Here is a 25000-nt window from a genome sequence, read left to right on the forward strand (position 1 = left end):
TCTTTAAAGTTAAAGCTGAGATTATTTAAAGTGTTGGTTCGATGTTGTTGAAATTTATCAGTATCTCTTGCAAGTTCTTCATTTATATACAAATTTCTTGTGAAAATGTAATTTGTGTTGTAATCTAGCTTATTATTATTATTATTATTATTATTATTATTATTGAAGTAGTAGTAGTAGTAGTAGTAGTAGTAGTAGTAGTAGTAGTAGTAGTAGTAGTAGTGGTGGTGGTGGTGGTGATGGTTGTAGCTATGATGCTGGTGCTGGTGGTGGGAGTGATAATTGGGATGACGTTAGTGTTCTTGGTCGATGGTAGAGACGGTGCTAATGGGTAGGATGGTAGTCGTGGTGGTGGCGGGAATGATGAAATTGTTAGTAGTAGTAGTAGTAGTAGTAGTAGTAGTAGTAGTAGTAGTTGTTGTTATTGTTGTTGTAAGCGCGTTATTGGTCAAGATGATGGTGATGGTGGCGTTAGTCTGGTATCGGTGGTATTGGTGGCAGAAGTAGCGATGGTAGTGGAATTGGTTATCTCAACGTGGCTTGCTGTGGTCGTTGCTGCTCCACCTGCTTGCTGTTGTTGTTGTTGTTGTTGTTCTTCTTCTTCTTCTTCTCCACCTGCCCCTCCTGCTCTCCTTCTCTTCTTCCTCCTCCTCCTTCTTCTTCTTCTTGGTGCCACTGCTGTGGTAGTGGTGGTGTTAGTCGTCTCGCCGCTGTTGTCGAAACAGTGGTTGTATAAGTTGGTGGCGATAACATTTATTGTCATTATTGCTGTTGTGGTGGCGATGGTGGTACTGATGCTTGCTGTCGTCATGTTGCTGTTGTTAATATGGTGGCGGCGATGCTTATAACGTTGATTGCTGTCGTGGTGGTGGTGGTGGTGGTCGTCTTCGTCGACATCGTCTTCTTCGTCGACATCGTCTTCTTCGTCGACATCGTCTTCTTCGTCGACATCGTCTTCTTCGTCGACATCGTCGTCTTCGTCATCGTCTTTGTTGTCACCGTTGTGATGGGATAATGATGGTTGCCGTCTTAAAGATGGTAGGGTGACATTAAAATGCCTTGGCAATGGTTTGGCGTTGGCGATGGAACTTTGTGGTGATGGCAAGAACAGTGATTGCTATTGTTGTTGTTGTTGCTGTTGTTGTAGAGCGGCGATGATGGTGGCAGTAGGTTAGATGTGAAGTGCAGTTTGCGTGAGTTACTGCACCGGAAGTAAAGTAAGACACTTTACCGAAATGGTCAAATGGAAACAAGAATATGTTGATGTATACGTGCATCAGTGTATCTGTGTATGCATGTGCGTGTGCATGAGCGTACATGTATGCGTATACGTATGTATGTAAGTACGTGTTTGTGTATATATTTTGTGTGTGTGTATATGTGGAGTTCCATGACTATGCGCTATTTGTATGTGTGTACATGTGTGTGTGAGTATATGCATGAAATATTTGCACTCGATCACCGTATGTTCTTGTGATAAGTACTTACATGTGTACACACACGCTAAACGTATACACGCACTTTTACATACATACATACATACATACGTACATACATACATGCATACATACACTTACATTTCCACCGATACTCCAACACACACACACACACTGAATCGCATTAGCGAGTACATTTGATCGTAAAAGCAGGCACAGATAGTGAAAACAGTCGTATTTACATGCATGTATCCATATATACACACATACATACATACTGGCTTACTTACATATATGCATACTAATGCAAACAAAGAAGCATACACAGGCTCACAATAATGTGTAGAAACATACGCATATAATAGTACAAGAAAACATATATGCACAACAGTGCAAAGTAACATCATATACATATATATATATATATATATATATATATATAGTGTAGTATATTGCCACTTAAGTGTGGCTGACCCCTAGGGGTGGATGTTACTGTTGCTTTTAGCCCCAGGAGGACATCTCCTCCTGGGGCTAAAAGCAACAGTAACATCCACCCCTAGGGGTCAGCCACACTTAAGTGGTCCTCCTGGGGCTAAAAGCAACAGTAACATCCACCCCTAGGGGTCAGCCACACTTAAGTGGCAATATACTACACTTTATCGTGCAGTTACTGTTAATACTTCATTTAGAGAATTAACATTGCTTATATATATATATATATATATATATATATATATATATATATCAGTTTGATTGCACTATTTATAAGTGTGTATGCACACACATACACACACACTCACACACACACACACACACACACACACACACACACACACACACAGAAATAGTGCAATCAAACAGACATACAAACATACATGCAAACATACATAATTATATTTACACACCCGCAGAAAAACCCATTCATATGCGCTCACTTTCATATTGGTTTATTTGTATGGGAATATATGACTGCACATTTGTGCGTGTGTGGGCATATATATGTGATACCTCATCAGCGGAAAAGCAAAAAGAGTCGTATGATAATTTTAATTTTTTTATACATTGTCGTATCGAAACGGCGATATATTGAAACAGCCGGAACATCAAGGATGTAAATACGCTCGATGTGTATTGTAAATTACTTTATAAAAGTGCTCTAATCACCGAAATTAAAACATTAAAATAAAATTTAAAATTAAATTTCAGAGACGAGCCGTTGTAGTAATTGTATGAGCACAATTAAAACGATTACATTTATTTTGTGCAAAATGCTTAGTAGAAAGCTCAATAAAAGTGCAAAACATCTGTTTTAGAACATACATACAGATATATTTATACACACACACACAAACACACACATATATATATACATAAATATTTTATACACACGCGCACACACACGCACACGCACACATATACATATATATGTATGCATGTATATATATATATATATATATATATATATATATATATATATATATATATATATATATATAAATATATATATATATATATATATATAAATATATATATATATATATATATATATGTATGTATGTATGTATGTATGTATGTATGTATGTATGTATGTGTGTATGTATGTATATATGTAAATTGAACTAAAGCGTAGTGACACTTAAACATTGAAATAGAATATTGATATGTTCTTAATCTTCATGTGCTCAATGTGTGCATGTATGTATATGTATATATCAGGGTGGGAGAAAGCCGGTAAATTGAAATAAATATACCCCACTGAGTTATCCTTTACGTCTATGACTATATTACATTTCTCTCTTTCAAAAATAATGGCGAACTAATACTAGGACCGATATAATACAGTAAAAACCCATGGCCGTAGCTCAATGACTGAAATCTGAACCTAAAGAGCGCTCAATGTACAGAGTGAAAACCAATGATTAAGACTACATATTGCTTAGAGGGATGTTAAAAACAATCTTATGCATAAACCAGGTGGAAATCGTTTCAAATTTTGGTACAAAGGTAGGAATTTTAGAGGCAGGCAATTAGCTGATTACATCGACCCAATGCTCAAATCGACCCCATAAAAGGAGGAAAGGCAAAGTTGACGTCGGTGGAACGTAAAGGGGCGGAAGAAATGCCCCTAGGCATTTTGTTCGATGTGCTAGCGGTTCTGCCATCTCACCGCCTTAAGTTTCGCAGTAATAATGGAAAACATACTCACCAAATAAGACGGGCCTAAACAAAAAATTCTTGAATTGATGGAAAAGAAAATAGAACAGTACTCCTGTTGTTGGAGATCGACAGCTGGACAAACAACTAGTTCACCAAATAGAATCACGACATTTAAAAACTGGTAGGGTCAGAAACTATGAGAGTTTGTTCACTCTCTAACATGCATCAGTTTTCAGACAAAACTCAAGAGACGAATGCATGACTGTATGGTTACGAAGCTCACTTTTTAACTATGTGGTCTCGGGATCAGTCCTACTGGGCAGTACCTTGGGCACACACACACACACACACACACACACACACACACACACACGCGCGTGCACACACACACACACACACACGCACACACGTAATGATATGTAATTGTAAGATCCAAGGATCAAGGTGTAGGGAGTTAGTAAGCTTCAAGCAGTCTGCATTAGCTATAAAAACAACTTTAAGGAACAATAATAGTTTATTGATATAAAAGGTTGTAGGCTTTTCTCATATCGAAATTCGATAAGCTGAAAATAGTTTTTTATGGTTCAAGGTTAGCACCTGGGGTTGTTATGGATGTGAATAAAAATCCTTGCTCCATTCCCTTGTTTACGTCCCCGTAGCTTAGCAAAAGTGATCAGCAGTTAAAGTACCAGATTTTAAAAAAAATAAATACCGGGGTCGATTTAACTGACTAAAGACTTCACGAAGGGAACTCAGAATGGTCACAGTCCAATGACTGAAACACAGAAATTATAAGAAATAAAAGATATTTTCGTAAACTTAATATTTTGTCTTTCGTTTTACATGTTATCGATAGTTTCCTTCGATCAATAACTGTGATCCATTGGCTATTCCCTTGGAGTCTTAAATCCAGCGTTGACCCTTTTTTTCTAAATACATGCAATAAAAAAAAAAAAATGTTTAACTTTTCCTGAAATTGTAAATCCCTGTCTTTTCGCAATTGTTGTTCAGGTGACACAATGTTGTTTAAATAACATAGTTGTTCAGCTCTCTCTCTCTCTCTCTCTCTCTCTCTCTCTCTCTCTCTCTCTCTCTCTCTCTCTCTCTCTCTCTCTCTTACTCGTGTACATATATTAAATCAACTGAACAACTTCACTTCCTGAGACCATTGGAAACTGCACTGGTATTGTTTGTTCGTTTTTTTACTTTGTTAGTTTTCCGTTTCTTTTTGTTCTAAACTTACACAACAATGTCCGGTTTATTGTGCTTGCATCTTATTGACATTTTAATTGGATGCAGATTTCCACCTATGTTCTTAATTTGCCTTGTTGTGTGTCTATTTTCCGTGTTACTGTCGTAGTCTTTGTGTGTTTGTTGTTTTTATTGCTTTTATTAACGTTGGGGTTAAGTGTCCTCTAAGTGAAATTTTATGTACGTATATCGAATTCAAAAATGGAAAGGGAGAGAGAGAGAGAAAGAGGGAGGGCACTAAAATCCTACTTGAAACTGACCTTATACTAAAAAGGAATCCCTTATATCATCCTTATATTAATTGACACAATCTACTGGTACTTATTTTATCGATCTCGAAAGGATGAAAGGTAAAGTCTACTTCAGCAGAATTTGAACTCAGAGCATAAAGCCGGAAGAAATATAGCTAAGCATTTTGTCCGGTGTGCTAACGATTTTGCCAACCCGTCTCCTTTCTTTTCCCCTATCCTTTTTACTATAGACACAAAGCCTGACATGTATGGCGAAGGAATTAGTTGATTACATGACCCCATTACGCAACTGGTACTTATTTTATCGACCTCGAAAGGGTAAAAGACAAAGTCGACCTCAACAGAATTTAAACTCAGAACGTTAAGACGGACTAAATGCTGCAAATCATTTTGTCTGGCGCGCTAACGATTCTGCCAGCTCACCCCATTTCTTCTCTTAAATAATAATAATAACACAGGATAAGATTAACAATAAACATATGTATGTATGCATGTATGTATGTATATATGTATGCATGTATATCAAAAGAGAGCGAGGAGATAGAGCGTGAGAGAGAGGGAGAGAGAGGATATATTGGTAGACAGACAGATAGTTATATATATATATATATATATATATATATATATATATATATATATATATATATATATATATATATATATATATATATATATATAACTATCTGATGAAGGGGATGTTTTATGTGTCCTGCTTGTTTGTTGCACCTTGTTTACCATTTTGTCCTTGTTCTTTTGCCACGTCATGTACCCAGTTATGTATCTATATGTACATGTAGATGAACGTATATACATACATGTACATATATATGCATATACTCATATATTGTTTATATATATATATATATATATATATATATATATATATATATATATATATATATATATATATATATATATATATAGCTAGCTAGCTAGATAGATAGATAGATAGATAGACAGACAGACATGATTTCCATCAATGGCTCCAAGGGAATTCCATATTCTTTGTTTGGACACAAATAGAATTAATAGACGGGATTGTTTCCAAATAAAGTAGATTAATAAACAAAAATACCACATATGGGGAATAAATAAACAACAACAAAAAAAGGACAAATAAAGTAAATAAGAAATGCAAGTACATAAAAGGGAACCCAAATATTAAAAATAAAGAAAGAACCGTACGTATTTGACGCATTCTGCGAATATGTTGGTTTCTATATAAAGAAATGTATAGACTACAGAACGCACACTTACATACATTTAAGCACACACATTCTTTTACTACTTTCAGCTCATGGCTGTGACTTACACACACACACACACACACACACATATATACATACAGGACGGATACACACTTATATATATATATATATATATATATATACATGTGTGTGTGTGTGTATCTTTTATTGTTTACTTGTTTTATTCATTAGACTGCGGCTATGCTGGAGTACTGTCTCGAAGAATTGTTAGTCGAATGAATCGGCTCAAGTACTTATTTTTTAAAAATCGATCTCTTTTGCCGAACCGCTATTTTACAGGGACGTGAAAACACCAAGCGGTGGGGGTGGCGAATGGGGGGGGGGGACAAACACAGATACAAGGGGACACACAAACACACACACACACACACACACACACACACACATACACACACACACACAGAGTTGGAGACACTTGCACAAAATGCCATGCAGTGGCACTGAACCCGGAACCAGGTAACTGGGAAGCAAACTTCCTACTACACAGTCACAGAAAAGCTTGTTGGTTCGTTACGTTATTATTACGGCTGCATCGTTATCTTGTTTACTGTATCTAAACCATCCGTCACAATATCGTGGCGATACCACGACATCTGGAGACGAAAGATACAACATCTACTGACGAACGTTTCGAAGCTTACGTGGGTTATTTAACAATTTGTTTGTGATACAACTTGTTAAACGATGGAAGACCTATTAGCTTCTATAATACAGTGGCAAAAGCAATAACAAGAACAGCAACAGGAGTTGCAGAATCAAGTAGTACAGCAACGACTACAACTTTACCTTCCATCTTTTCGGGGTCGATGAATTAAGTACCAGTGAAATCTTGGAGTCGATGTAATCGACTAGTACCCTCCGCCATCCAAATTTCAGGCCTTGTGCCTTTAGTAGAAAGGATTATTATTATTATTATTATTATTATTATTATTATTGTTTTTATTTTTATTATTATTATTATTATTATTATTATTATTATTATTATTATTATTATTATTATTATTATTATTATTATTATTATTATTATTTTGGTTTGGCTTGGGTTCGGTCTTATTCCTGATAGGATTTATGTGGATTGCTGGTTGCTACCTGTAACCTTAGGTAAGAACCCTCCTGATTATTCCTGCTGTCCCTAAGAGACAAACTTTCTGTATGAGCTCCACCGGGCATTCTATTTCAATCTCCTTCATTCATTTGTCTATATCTTGACTTACTGTTTCCAAAGCACCAATTATTATAGGCACAACCTTTACTGTTCGCATGCTCCAAATTCTTCCTATTTCAAATCTTAAGGGATTGTATTTTGTTTTGTTTTTCTTCCCCTTTCTTTACGATCCTGGTATCATTCGGGCATGATGGGTCGATAAGTTAGCAACTTCGATTTTCTTTATCTATAATGACTATGTCTGGTCTATTATTTTCTAACTTGTCTGTTTGAATAGGAAAGTCCCACAAAACCTTACATTTCCAGTACTCTTTCGACTCGATGATTGTACCATGTTTCCAGCTTCACGTTCTGAGTTCAAATTCTGCCGCGGTCGACTTTGCCTCTCATCCTTTCGGATGGATAAATTAAGTACCAGTGAAACACTGGGGTCGATGTAATCGACTAGTGCCCTCTCCCAAAATTTCAGGCCTTGTGCCTTTAGTAGAAAAGATTGTTGTTGTTGATGTTGTTGTAACTGCATAGATAAAGACAAAGGCAATTGTTTTCTACCAAAAATAACATATCAGCCAAAAAGCGAGTAGCTTGTAAATCCTGACACACTTCTCACCTTTATTTGATATGGATTCTTTTTTTTATTTAGATCTACTTTGAGTCATGCTGGAAGAATTCCTTAAACGAGACAAAATAGGTCACCAGTTCAAAGATCGCTCATTGAGGTCGCTGGAGAGGCTGGCGAGGTTTCAATTGTCAGGAATCGAGGTAGGGGTTCGAGCACCCCTCGGGCCAGAGGACACCACACAAACATACATCCACCGGCTCCAGTTGGCTATGTCTTTATCTATTCATCACAGCCATTTTTCTTTGCAACATTCCAAAGCTTCCGTTTACAGGTCAGTAGTGGGTGTTGTTGCTGTTGTTGTTGTTGTTGCTGCTTTTGATTTTGGTTTTTATCTTGCTTTTGCAATCATCATAGTCGTCGTCGTTGTCATCATCGTCATCATCATCACCACCAAACACCACCATTACCACCACCACCACCACCACCACCACCACCACCACTGCCATCATCATCATCGTCAACAACACTTTAAATAAACAATATCTTCATAGTTTTAGAAGAATTCTTTTCATCCTTCTTCGTTGTCGTCGTCATCGTCGTCGTCGTCGTCATCATCATCATCATCATCATCATCTTGTCCGTCAACTTGTTTATTTGGGTCACTATCTGACAAGGTGTTTTTCTGACTTCTATAACAAGACGCGAGACTCTTTCTTCTTGGCGGGTAATATTTGATGGCCATGGTAGTGGTGATGGTGAAGGCAGGTGGTGGTGTTGATGGTTGCAGTGGTGGTGGTGGTCGTGCTGGTTTTGGTATATGGTGGTGGTGGTGGTGGTGGTGGTGAAAGTGGTGGGGAAGATAGTTGTAGGGGTGCGGTGACAGAGATACTGGTGGTGGTGGTGGTGGTGGTGGTGGTGGTGGTGGTGGTGGTGACGGCGGCGGCAGCGGCGGCGGCGGCGGCGGCGGCGGTGGTGGTAAGGATGGTGGGTTTAGTAGTAGTGATAATCGTGGTAGCGGTGGCGGTGGCGGCAGTGGTGGTTTTGTTGGTCTCCGAAGCGATGGTAATGAAAGTGATAGTGGTGGCGGTGAAGACACTTGCGGTAGTGATCGGTAGTGTGTTGGTAGTGGTGTTTGTTGTTGCTGGTGGTGGTCGGATTTGGAGAGGAAGGTGGTTGCTACAGCTGTACTGGTGGTGGTGACAACGACAATTGAGGAGATACTGAGGAATATGATATAGATAATATGGAAAGAAACGAAACCTTTCTGACGGAGAAAATTACTTACGATAGACTAGCTTCCTATCCAGGGATTGGTGGAGGAACTGGAGTTCAGCACACTAATAATAAACGACACTTGTGCTTCTTCAATAGATTCTACAAACTTAAATTTTCAAAGCAGCTGGAACGCCAAGCGTGGTGCATCAGGAGTGAAGCTCTTGGAGAAATAATCGATGGATTGATTATAATTTCCTGTAGATTTTAATTCATTTCGAATGATTTCAATTTAGTTTAGTTCAATTCAAGTTGATTCAATTCAAAAGTTTCGTTCTCTTTTCTAGAAGTTTGAAATCTTGCTCTCGCCATCATTACTAACATTGACTATCATCATCATCATCACACTTGTCATCATATTCATTACGTTATCATTACATATTCATTAACATATTCATTACATTCATTAAAAAAGCATTAAAAGTTAACTTAATTACTTATATATATATATATATATATATATATATATATATATATATATATATATATATATATATATATATATATATATATATATATATATATATATATATATATATATATATATATATGTATATATATATATATATATATATATATATATATATATATATATGACACTTATTCGGTAGCCATGATAAAACTCCGAGTTTCGGATGCCGGGGCGGAAACCCACGCCGCCATCTCTTCAGTTTCAATGGCCAGATAACTGAAGAGATAGCGGCGTGTCATATTTTAACAGATAAATTCCTCTATTTGCATAATATCGAGGTCTCTTTCTTTCTTTTGTTGTCTTTTCTATCAATATATAGATATGTATATATATATATGTATATATATATATATGTATATATATATATATATATATATATATATATATATATATATATATATATATATATATATATATATATATATATATATATATATATATATGTATATATATATATGTTGTTGTACTTGGGGATGGTCATATTGCCAGTTTAGCCAATAAAAACACACGCACTGTATATTTGGTGTTAATTTGCTTCAGCTTTATATTACATTAATCTTAATCTTATTTCGGCCAGAGTTCTTTCGTCACATATATATATATATATATATACACACACACACACATACACACGCTCACTCACATCCACACATATGTACGCACACATACACATACAAGCAATTACAGTAATTTGCTTCAAGGTTTGAAAATTTAAACTTTCGTTGTATAGTGGTATGGCGAGAAAATTTTTGCCGTTCAATATACAACGGCTCAGGTCAAGATCTGGAGTTCTTCAGATGCACATAAGTAACAACGACTAATAGGCCGTTGTAATGCTTTTTCAATAATACTGCACTTTACCATGGTTCCTCTATCAAATATATCAAATATATTTCGCAAGGAGTGTCACATAGTACCTTAAGTGTGTTTTCGATATGCGTTTTTACTATATGACCAGCCAGTTCTACGTTAACTCTGTATATTATAAAAATAGTTTTTAACATGTACTTTTCATTGAAAAAGTACACAGTCGACTCTATTCAATTGCAATCTGCTTTGGGTCGCTTTTCTGGTGTTTATAGACTTTGGTTGTGATAAGAGATTTGCAATCCAATGATATCCATACTATTATAAATATCCTTTTCAGAACATCATATTGTTGAACATCATGTAATATATGTATCAAATGGAGAAGTGCTTTCTGGTTTGTGTAAGAAAGGTCCATGCTACTCTTGTAGACACAATTAAATTACAGGGATGATTGAACCAGGTACTTTTTCTATATATTTATTTAGCACTATATAACATGGGTTGCGCCGTGCATTTTAGCTTTTGTTGAAATCATAGGCAGTTGCTTCCACTTAAAAAATATCTTTTAGTTGTGCAGAAATCATCATCTGCTCGAGTAGTCCAAACGACTTGAGATAGCGCAGAGGAGATATTTTTTTCATAATAAAACATGTCGTATGATTCATGCTGTTTATACGAAAATTAAAGTAACAGCAAACAGTATCAGCCGGTTACATATAATTATACCCTACACCACGGATTTAATAAATGTATTATTTGTTCAATATATATATATATATATATATATATATATATATATATATATATATATATAAAGAGAAGGAGACTGACTTTGTTACGACGTTTCGTATCCGAGACGCAGATGTAAACAATGGAATCGAAGATGAAAAATGGGTAGTAGGCGAATAAGACATATTTCGGGAGTTATTGCTCCTTCATCAGCACCTGTCCAATCCATTAAACATCTACGAACTCATTGCTTAAATGGCCACTAGATATATTTACATATTTTACCCATTCTTTATGTGGTGTTATGAGACGTAGGGAAGGATCGGAAGTGAGGGAGTAGGCATTTCCTATCGGAAGTGGGGCCTGTGGGTCCCACTGGAAGTGCCGTGGTGGACATGCGGCATTCAGTGAAGCACGAGGGTCAGTCGGCGGCAAACAGCACATCAGAGCGGGCGTCTGAGAAGGTAGAGCATCGGATAGCACACGTGGACGTGGAGTGAACCTTGGAGATCGTGACAGCACGTGGATGTTGAAAGTGACCCTTTCTCCGGACCGACAGGTAAGACTACCGTAATTCTCTCTTCGCTTCTGTCTTTTTTTCTTTCCTTTACATCACAAGCTACTTCGGCAGCTTTTGCAGCTCGACCGACACGTGGTCAGGAAATCCTGTTACAAGGGTTAATTTTACGGTTTGTTCTAACGCACCATCTCTATATTCCACGAGTCTAGCCAATCTCCTGATTTCGTTGGCAAACACACCGACCTGTTCGCCCATCCACTTTGTTTTCTCTAGTCGACCATATGCCATAAATGGCCCCTCCGTGAAAGCCTCCATCAGCCGGCCTTCTATTTTTTCTGCGCTCAACTGGTCCTTCTCTTCCATTTCCAGGTATAGCGCCAATGCCGCTCCATCGAGGTACAGCGGTATAAAACTCGCTAGATCCTCTATACCTTGGAGTCTTGCCACCAACTTAATACATCACACTTCATATTCGAGCTCATTGTTTGTTTACATCTGGCGTCTCGGATATGAAACGTCGTAACAAAATCAGTGGTGACTACAATTTCTATAGGAAATCTGTAGAGATAATTTTAATAGGTGATGTAAGAGCACTGCTAACACAGTAGTACTCAGTATTGACGTATAAAAACGTTTAATATACGTTGTAGCATATTAGGCTTGCGTAACGAAGTACCATGTCCCTACAAGTCATTAATATATAAGTGCATGTATGCGTGTGTATGTATTTTATAAATTGCAAAATATGTGCATATATGTGTGTGTGTATATATATATATATATATATATATATATATATTCTTTTACTTGTTTCAGTCATTGGACTGTGGCCATACTGGGACACCGCCTTGAAGAACTTCAGTCAGTTGTCAGGCAGTCGTGGGGGACAACACACACACACACACACACACACACACACACGTATATATATTTGTATGTACGTGTGTATCTTTGTATCTGTTCACAACTTTTGACAACCAATGTTGGTTTGCTTACGGCCCCGTATCTTATCAATAGAATAAGTACTAAATCTTAAAAAAAAAAAAGCAATGGGGGCAATTTGTTCAACTAAAACCCTTGAAGGCGATGTTCCAGGATGGTCGCATTCCAATGACTGAAACAAGTAAAAGAAGAAAAAGAAGACACACACATACAGACGGACAGGCATGTGCGTGTTTATCTATATATTACACCATATATATATAAATAACTTTAAAATACAAAAATAAAGCAGAGAATATCAAACAGCTATTTCTGTAGCGCTTAAGATATTTTCCATTCTTTAAATCCATCCGGAAATTTAACGTTTATCAAGAAATCTGTTTGGATGGAAATATAAAGGATATGGAAAAACAAAACAAATACAAGACCGAAAGAAATCAACAACAGTATAAGAATATGAATTTAATTTTAAGAATTCGAAACATTTTAATAATGTCGTAAACACTTTTTTCTTTTATTATTTCTGTCTTTCCAGACAATTTGTTTTTTTATTCCTTTTAACTGTTCCTGTATTTTTTTCTTTGTTACAGAAAATGTTTTGTGAACATGGTTGAGTGGTTAAGAGCTTGCTTTGTAACCACGCGGCTCCAGGTTCAGTCCCACTGCACAATACTTCTACTATAGCTCCGGGCCGATCAACGCCTTGTGGGTGAGTTTGGTAGACAGAAACCAGGTGGAAGGCTACCACATATATACCTTTCATAAGTTAGATTGGCCCAGACCATGTTTAATTTAATAGTACCACCTGATAGGATGTGTTAAGTGATTTTTAAATCAAGTTTTGTGGTATCACGGCCCATTCAAGTAGGGAGTAGTTGTTGACTGAAATGCATTCACTTTTTGGTGGCTGATCTGTTATCTTTTGAAAAAATTTGCTCAGGTTTCGTGAATATTTCATTATTTGCACAATATGGAGAATACATACATACCTACATTATATATATATATATATATATATATATATATATATATATATATATATATATATATATATATATATATATATATCCTTAATGCTAGTATTTTACCTGTCTGCCAGTGTTTTAAATCGAAAAAGGCCTTTGCTTCTGCTCTGTATCTTTCGTACAAACCTGTTTGTCTTTCATCTAAAACATACCTTCGTTTTGCTTTGTATGAACCCTGGCGCATTGTGTGTGTGTGTGTGTGTGTGTGTGTGTGTGTGTGTGTGTGTGTGTCTGTATGTGTGTATGTGTGTATGTGTGTCTGTATATATATATATATATATATAAGGAGCAAATATTCAGGAATGAATATTTATATGTATATTATTATTATTATTATTATTATTATTATTATTATTATTATTATCTGTGGTTTAAATGAGGGTCTTAACTCCTCTTTCTAGAAGGTAGGCGCCTTGCCTGCCCTTATGATTATATATATATATATATATATATATATATATATATATATATATATATATATATATATATATATATATATAAGTCATCGGTATGAGAGGTGAAGATAGATTTAATTAACTGCTTGAAATTCTATATGAAATGATATGAAGTGATTACTATGTAGACAGACAGCTGATCCGTAGGAGAAGATTATTGTGAAAGCTGCTCAATTCTCTGAATCCATCTATATACTACTAAAATTCTCTGCTTGCTTGCTTGCTTGTCTGTCATTTAATACAGCCAAACTGGCGCATAATGGGAAAATACTATGAATGAATGAACCCCTGAAATGTGAATACAAACGAAATAAAACAAGTTTCGCGTAAATCGGACCAGGGATTCCTGAAATATGGAGTAGGGGGATATTCATAAATACTCAAAACGGTGCATATTGTGAAGATACTCTGAAAATAACATAACTCTGAAAGGGAAGAAACTAACCTTTCAATTAGAGACATGATCAGTGTCTTCTGTATTTTTAAGACAAATTTCACCACCTGGGCAAAAGTCTTAGTGACTTTAACTTGCCCACGAAAAAATACGAGTAGTTTTTACAGTAAACGTTTCTATTTTCGCTTTTGTTAAACACAATATTTTAATCATTTAGAAATGTTTTTAAGTATATGTGATTTCAAAAATATAAGTTGGGTAAATATTTCGTAAAGGACACGTTCGTACCTCGGTGTGAAATAATTTTTCTCCAGTTTTTTTTCCAGTGCATTCAACGTATTTGACCTCCAAACCCGCCGCAAGCCACTTTTTTTTCTTTTTCGGAAAAGAAAGGGGTGGAGGGATGGCTAGGATCTCGGAGTTTTCCTGGAAACTCCGAGTTTCCCACCAACAGAGTTCTGTTTCGCGGGTTTTTGTTTTTCTTTTCCAGGTTATTTCGCATGCTTTCAACGAATGTGACATCGAAATCGCGCGTAAACGGCTCTTTCCCCAGAAAAGGAAAGATTTGGCTGCTATTTCGAGCTACCACGTAACAGTTATTTGCAATAAAAGACCCTAAAATAGTTGTTACGTGGTAGCAAGGCGTGCTTGAAATAGTAGCCAAATCTTTTCTTCTCTGGGGAAAGGAGCCGTTTACACGTGATTTCGATATCACATTCGTTGAAAGCACACGAAATAATATGGAAAAGAAAAGAACCCCGCGAAACAAGATCGGGACAGTCCCAAGATTGGGACAGGCATGCGAATAGAAGGATCAATGAGACTGATTAAGCAAAAGCTGAGCGTCTGGCGGAACAAAGGGAAAAGAGACAGAAGCATGAGAGATCAGAAATCGGACGCTCGGAGAGCTGAGCGTCTGGCGAAACAGAGGGAAAGAGACAAAAGCAGGAGACGTCATGAATCGGATGCTCATGTGGATACAACCGGAATAAAACAAGTTTCGCGTAAATCGGACCACAGATTACCGAGATACGCGGTTTTTTTGGGTACCTTTATAAATAGCCAAACTGGCGTATAATGGGGAAAATGCTTTGAAAGTAAGGTACCATTGAAATGTGAATACAAACGGAATAACACAAGTTTCGCGTAAATTGGACTACGGATTTCCGAGATACAAGGGTTTTTTCGGGTACCTTGAACTATTGGTGACCCAACGGGTCACGGGTAGTCTAGTACTACTCATATGCACACACGCATGCACGCGCGCGTACACACACACACACGCATTAAACTGGCAGAATTAGCGGAAGTTATTGAAGAGCTGAGAGTTTCGTGTTTGGCCGAGAGTTTGATGAGTGACATGCACAAAACTGTTGGCCCCTGAGTTGTCTAACTTCTGTTGATTAAAATTAAAAATATATATATATATACTCGTGTTTTGAGTTCTGTTTGACTTGTTTGAGCTGCCAAAGATATAAGATATATATATATATATATATATATATATACATACATATATTTGCATATATATGTATATATATATATGTGTGTGTATGTGTATATATATATATGTATATATATATATATATGTATATATATATATATATATATATATATATATATATATATATATATATATATATATATATATATAAATACATACACTTATGCACACACAGACGCGCGCGCACGCACACACATTTGTATATTTTGTATTTGAACTCTATGCTTTAATCTATCTGAAGGAAAGCAAAATATCTTTGCTGTGGAAAGAGTCGAATACCATTTTGCTTGATAAGAATGGAGATAAGAAAGATTTTAAGACCTGTTGGCTCATATTTCCTCTTGTCTCTCCTCAGTATCTTTCCACACAATCGAAACATCTCGATGGCCTGTACCCGAGGGAGCAAGCAGGCATCTGCAAGAACTACCGTACGATGGATCACATGTTCGCCCTAACATAGCTTACATATTGAGCGAAAGAATACAAGTTTCCGTGGGGCATCACTTTTGTAGACTATGGAAAGGCCTTCGACAGTATCGAAATGATGCAGCGCTGAAATCTCTGGACATGCAATGGTCCAGTCGCAATACACGAAATTGTTCAAGGATGTGAACTCTGGATGCACCACTGATATAATTCTACTATAGTTACTACTATCGTTACCTGTAAGAGTTCCAATTAGAAATGGTGTCAAACTAGAAGATACCATCTCTATGTCTGGAAATGGTCAGAGATAGTTGCTGAAAAAGTGGCGTGAACATCAACGATACACAGATGACGTTGTACTCATCGCCGAACCATAGATTAGCTGCAGACCATGCTAACGTAAGTGGACTCCTTAGCTCAGCAGTCGACCTTAAACTGGACCGCATGAAAATAAAATACATGCCGCCTGAGAGGTCGATTAGAGGTGGGAAGCGATGAAACTTAGGATGTAAAGGAGTACCTCTACTCAGAGCACACAGTGAATACGTGCCAAGACATGGATACTGAAATCTTGTAGAAAAGAGCAGGATGGGAGGCGTTTACTTCATTAAAGGATATGTTCAAAGCAAAACTGAACTTGACTATACGCCATGTTCAGTACTATACGCCATGTACGTGGCATATAGTCATGTTCAGTTTTAGCACCACCTTAGCTGAACTCTTATATGCAAGTGAGGCGTAGGCTACTACGAAGAAGGAAGAACGTCGATTAGCGATGACGCAAAGAACCATGGAAAGATACATGCGAGGTATATCATTTCGGGAGCATGTCCAAAATGAGATAATTCGTAAAAGGAGAGGAGTGGACTACGTAATCGCAGATTACTGGAAAGTTCCGTTCGGCCGGACATGCCGTAAAGTTAACAGATAACATGTGAACCCGTGCAGTTGCCAAGTGCTAATCAAGAGATCGGAAAAGGTCATTCGGAAAAGCTCCACGATAATGGGAAGACGATTGAGTTAAGCGATTTGGGCCGAGATGAAAAGGAATGGTGCAATAAAAAAACAAAAACAATTGGAAGCACATTGTGACCAGTTATGTATTACAACATCCAATAGCCTGATCAAAACGTGTGTGTGTGTGTGTATGTGTGTGTGTGTATGTGTGTGTGTGTGTAAACATTTCCTCAAATGGAGGCGATAAAACTAATAATTTTCCTAATGTTCAGAAATATACACACACATACAGTTACGCACACACGCACACACGCTCGCACGCACACACACACACACACACACACATGCATACACACACACATATGCGTATTTATATCTCTGTATATGTAAATGTATATCTATACTATGTAGACAATATGATCTCACAACTAATTCAACATGAACGACATTCTAGTTACTTTTATATATGAGTATCATGATGAAAAAAGGACAAAACTCATTTCGTGTAAACTACTACTACGACTACTACTGCTACTACTACTTAGCCAGTTCCATTTCCAAGCACATTACCATCAACTCCGAACACCCTCATACCTATCCAATCACGCATGCACACACAAACACGGAAATATATTCTTGCAAACTTTCACTCAAGCATGCTCAGGCGATCACAAACACAACATGCGCGCGCGCACACACGCACACACACACATACATGTATGAATATGTATGTGTTTGTGTATATGTGTATTTGTGTTTATGTGTGTATGCGTGTATGTATATATACAAATGAAAAACATGTACACAAACTGAAAAACCCACATAGAGAAGCACTCACACATGCACACACATCCCTTTACATATATTCACACACACACTCTTACATATACACATATATTAGACTCATTACCCAAGTCACATGTAAATATCGGTGTCACTCTAAATCTCATCTTTCTCTTGCAATTCGTGTTTTACACGGCTGAAGGCTTAGGTTTGGGTTTCAAACTAGGAAAATGCTATAATTTGAGAAGAGAAAAGAGGAGGGCTTTTTTATGTTTGTTCTTTTATACATATTTTTTTAAATATTGTTAGTACTTTATAATCACTTTTATTTGTTTTGATGTTGGTTTCTGGTTTTTATTCCTTTAAAAAAAATGTTTTCCCTCTATTCTTGGCTGTTTATTTTTTACCTCATAATCTACATGGATATAGTTTATAAATATATGTATGTACATAATATATATATATATATATATATATATATATATATACACACACATACCCTACATTCAAGCATATATACATACACACACGTAATTAACTACAAACGCAACAAACTCGAATTACCAATTTACCTACATGACTACAACACCCAACATGGTTTTCCTCCCGGAAGAAACAGCTAAGCATAAATTCTACACCAACGTAACCAAATTCTGAAGAATCGCTTATCTGGATCAAAACGGAGCCTGAAAGATTGCTTGGAGATACATAAAGTATTTTATAAATATGCCCAGTTATAAAGTATCATAAAAGTATGAAACTATTAGTAGCTCGTTCGATTGTGTATTAAATTAATATTTATCTTTCACTAGAAGGAGTACTTTTTGTTGATTCTACCTATATTGAATCTTATTGGATCTATCTAGCGCTCTCTCTTTCTCTGTCTGTCTGTCTGTCTGTCTGTCTGTCTCTCTCTCTCTCTCTCTCTCTCTCTCTCTCTCTCTCTCTCTATCTATCTATCTATCTCTCTGCATATATATATATATATATATATATGGGGAAAATAAGAAGAAAAAAGTGAAAATGCACATTGAATATAAAAAAAAATAAAGGCTTTTTTTATGAAAAATAGCAATAAATAAATACAATTAGATGAACTGAGATAGAATTAAGAGGAATTAAATTCATCATTTTGAATTGTTAAAGAGATTTAAAGTCAAACCGATTGGTGCGCATTCAAAACCAGTGAACAGTAATGACGATACCAGTTTGACATTGAATCTCTTTAACAATTCAAAATAATGAATTTAATTCTTCTTAATTCTGCCTCAGTTCATCTAATTGTATTTATTTATTGCTACTTTTCATAAAAAAGCCTTTATTCTTTTTTTTATATTCAATGTGCATTTTCGCTTATTTTTTCTTCTTACTTTCCCCATATCTTTTCCACGTGTAGTTTCTATTTTCTTTTTGAAACATTTCTATTATATATATATGTGTGAGTGTGAGTGTATGTGCGTGTGTGTGTGTGTGTAACTATATATATATATATATATATATATATATATATATATATATATATATATATATATATATATATATATATATATATAGTTACACACACACGCACATACACTCACACTCACACACACACACACACACACACACACACACACACATACACACACACACGCACACACACATACGCACGCACACACACACACACACCTTTATTTCACTATATCCTTTGATAAGGCCGGCCAAAGAATCATATCACAAACTGAAAAATTGTTAGCATACGAACATTGGGCATTCAGGTCTTTGATTTCTTGACCATAGAGGTCTGTCCATAAAGTTTGCGAGAATAAATGGAATAGAATTAGAGCCTGTCCCAGACGCGAGCTGGCAGAATCGTTAGCACACTCGACAAAGTGCTTAGTGACATTTCGTCCGTCTGCACATTCTGAGTTCAAATTCCGTCGAGGTCGACTTTACCTTTTATCCTTTCGGGTCGATAAAATAAGTACCAGTTGATCACTTGTATCGATGTAATTGACTTATCCCCACCCCTGAAACTGCTGGCGCTGTGCCAAAATTTGAAATCGTTATTATTATAATGTAATCAGCCTTTAGATAAAGAATACACTCTTGATCATAGTGAGCGATAGTGCCGACAACGCGAAGACAAACGAAGGTTTCATTTTCATTCTTTGTTTTTATTTCACTTGTTTCAGTCACTTGACTGCGCCGATGCTGGAGCCCCCGCCTTGAAGGGTTTAAGTTGAGTTATGGGAACGTAAATAAACCAACTCCAGTTGTCAAGAGGTGCGTGGAGCAAAGTGCAGATACACACTCACACAAACACACACATATTTACAAAGGATGCCACACTTCCCGTTCACCAAATTCACTCACATTAGAAGACACTTAACAAAGGTGTCGCGCAGAGGAACTGAACCCGAAACTACGTGGTTGCAAATCGAGCTCCTTAACCACATAGCCATGTGTGTATTCATAATACATAATAATAACAAGTTTTATACCATCTGTTAAGGATAAAAATACCTAACGATATCCTTCAGATGATTCGATAAATTTCTTTCGATATCTTTATCTTACATTGAGTTTCTGTCGCCAGAGTCCATTCCTCGCATGTATAGAAGTTGGAAAGTACCACGCATGCAGGAATCTGATTTTGCTTTTCATTAGAATATTCCTACCTCTCCATATTGGCTTGAAATTAGTGAGGACAATCATTGAATGTGCGACTCCTGCAAAGATTTCAGCCCAATTAACTCGTAATTGTTTTCGAAGCTCCCCTTCATGGAGTCTGTACAAGCTTAGGTTGTGGTGTCTAGATTGTGTTGTGTTTGTGTTGGCACTCCGTCGCTTACGACGTCGAGGGTTCCAGTTGATCCGATCAACGGAACAGCCTGCTCGTGAAATTAACGTGCAAGTGGCTGAACACTCCACAGACACGTGTACCCTTAACGTAGTTCTCAGGGATATTCAGCGTGACACAGTGTGACAAGGCTGACCCTTTGAATTACAGGCACAACAGAAACAGGAAGTAAGAGTGAGAGAAAGTTGTGGAGGAGGAGTACAGCAGGGTTGGCCACCATCCCCTGCCGGAGTCTCGTGGAGCTTTAGGTGTTTTCGCTCAATAAACACTCACAAGGCCCGGTCTGGGAATTGAAACTGCGATCCTGTGACCGCGAGTCCGCTGCCCTAACCACTGGGCCATTGCACCTCCACTGTCTAGATTGTATAAAGATGACATGTGAGAGTACAGTGAGTAGTGAATAATATGATCTACGTAAAGATATCATCTACATATAATTAGATGTTGTTGGGTGGGGGGCGATTACAAAGTATGTCATAGTTGTACAGAAGTAATGAAGGGACGAAACCAATCCCTGTGATACATCAAAGTTGCAAGAGTGGGGAATCAGAGAGAGTGCTTTCAGTACAAGCAGCGATGTTGCAATCCGGCTGGAAACAAACTATCCAAGAGATGAGAAATATATTGAACTCATAGTCGGGCAGCTTTGCCGATGTCGAATACAGCAACATTGTTCTCGCCCAATTTCTTAGGGTGGATGACATAGGACAGTATGTGTCCAGTTGATCTGACTTTATGAAACGAACACACACACTTGCACACACGCATACTCACGCATACATACATCCACACGTACACTCGCTATCACATACATACACATGCTAATTCAAACACACAAATGCACGCGCGCGCGCATACACATTGAGATGTACACACACTTCTATGTTTTATTAAAAACTTAATTTTTTCTAAAAGCAAAAACCAATTAATACACCAGTATCTGTATATAACTAGATTTCCCGTTTGCAAATACAAACGTTCATGAATACACACACGTATACACACGTGTGTGTGTGTGTGTGTGTGTATGAATGTATTATATATGAATGTGTGCGTGTATATATATATATATATATATGTGTGTGTGTGTGTGTGTATTATACATACACTCACAAATACATGAGTACGTGTATAGAAACGCTTGCATGCATATGTACGTACTACGTACAATAATAGTATACTCTCTACATATGTCCATCTCAATTTACATAGATAACAGTATTAATCGCATTCGTACGCACGAGCACGTACCCCTACGCACCTAACCTACACCCATACAAGCCCAAACACAGCACACGATCACACAAGCACATATATGCGTGAGTATGAGTGTGTGTGTGTGTGTGTAAGGGTGTGTATACGTACGTGTATAGTATGAGAGAGTGGGGAGTGCGAGAGAGGGCGGGAGAGAGGGAGATTTAGTGTGAAGGGCAAAAACTGCGAAAGAAAGTGAGGACAGACTAGTTGTCTGGTTAATGTAGACTTGGGTATGAGCGAGAATAGATAATGAAGTGACAAACAACTTATTCACATCAATAAATACATTTATGCATTTAAGCATCGGATTGGATTGGATTGGTTAGCTTATGCTCAGCCCACTGCAGGATGAAGGCCTCTACATGTTCTCTCCACCAACCACAGTTCTATGTAGAGGCTGTGATGTTGAGATCATACTGGTTTCATGATCCTACCCTGCCAGACAGGCTCAGTCTAGCTTGGCAGAGGGGTGCAGTTTTTATACTTGTACCCAGGAGTAGTTAAATTGATTACATCAACCCTAGTGCTCAATTGGTACTTATTTGTACATACATAAATACTTATATATCCATAAATGCACCAACTCATCCATGAAAAAAAAAAACATTTATACACAGATAAATACGTTTACACATCCACAAACAAACTAAAATATCAACGAATACACTTACACACATACAGATTCACATATATAAGGTATGTGTGTGCTCGATTTTGTACATATACATCGAGCTGCTTCCAATTTATATTTGAATTTTTTCCGTGGCATGAAACACTGGGACATGCCAGCAGATGGTGTCTAAACCATTTAGCACATAGTCATAGTCGGCGATACGACTTGCAGCATTGATAAGTCAAAACAATGACGAAACATCGATGTTTGTCGCTCTGTGAAAGGGTCCGATGTGAGTTGTCTCGCTTGACTATGACTTACTTTCAGATGTTCATTTAACCAGGCGCATGGAGAATATATTCTCTCATGTCTAAAAACCGCAGCCGACCCACGAGCTAACAACTTACATATGTGTACGTGTGTTCGATTTTGTTTATATATCTCGAGCTGCTTCTAATTCATAGTTGACTACATACATACATACATACATACATACATACATACATACATACATACATACATACATACATACATACATCTTTGAATGTCACATCATATCCATTCAGCAACATCTTTAAACCACCAAGTGTCGAAGTGCATCCCTTGACCAAGTTTGCATACATGAAGCTGGTAACATCATAAGACTTGGAAGGCAGCTCCTTGAGCAATATTCCTTGTCTGATAAGCTAGAATACATGCCCAAAGAAGTCGCACGACTCTACCGCAACGTATCATCAGATGAAAGGATGAGCCTATATGGTTAGAAGATTATACATGGATATGTTAGTAGAAAGCTCCGTGATGATAGTAACATCGATCAATCAAAGCAGTTTATCATGGACCAATAGCCGGATTACTCCCTCCCACTTAGCGTTTACATTCCAGGAACAGGAAACACCAACCAAGTACATGATGCACAAAAGGGATAGAGATGCAGGAAAAGCCGTAAAATATGACAACCGATGCAGATTTTGTGGAGTTCACACTGAAGATATCACCCACATCATAAGCAGTTGTTTGAAAATGTCATCACGATATTATCTACCGATGAGACATGACATTGTAATTAGGAGACTATAATGAAATCGTCGGAAGGATAATCCCGAGGACAAAGAAATAAGAGCTCACATTATGGTAGAAGTCATAACCACTCATAATAAAAAGGAATATTGGTGAAATGTCCCAGTGGAAACCTCAATAAAATGTAAGCACAACACACCTGATATATCGATTTGGGATAGAGAAGAGAAACTGTGCACAGTTGTGGAAATTAGCTGCCCAGTGGATGTTAACATAAAGCTGAAGATCAGTGAAAAAGAGAATACCTACGTTGAACTCTTGAGAAATCTGCAGTTAATCTATCCAGATTACAAGTTCAGGTAATTATTGGGGCCCTGGGACATGTAATATACTGCCTAAATACTAATCTTGAGAAATTAAGCCTCTCAAAACCAGAAAGAAGAAAGCTAATTCGAAGACTACAAATCCAATCTATCACTGGAACTGTAAAAATCTGTAAAACTTTCCAGAAATTTATCATTTAATTATATATAACCATGTCTAGATATGCAACTATATATATGCATGAGAGTACATACATAAGACATACAAATCTGTACATACATACATACATACATACATACATACATACATACATACCCTGTTGTTGATGTTGAAATTCCAATGAAGGAGCCTTGGATCTAGGTTAGAAACCGCTTCTTTCTCTATTGGCAAGAAATCTTGAAATAAACTGAATAATGACATACGTACACATACATATGGATATATATACATGCATATATCTAAAATACAAAGTAGAGGAAAATGAAAACGCAAATCCTAGGCAGTCAACCAGATTCCCGAAAGCATAAATGAAGATATTCAATCAATGCAATTGAATCATATATAT

This window comes from Octopus bimaculoides, chromosome 5 (assembly GCF_046866305.1).
Source record: "Octopus bimaculoides isolate indiv1 chromosome 5, ASM4686630v1, whole genome shotgun sequence".
Classification (NCBI taxonomy): Eukaryota; Metazoa; Mollusca; class Cephalopoda; order Octopoda; family Octopodidae; genus Octopus; species Octopus bimaculoides.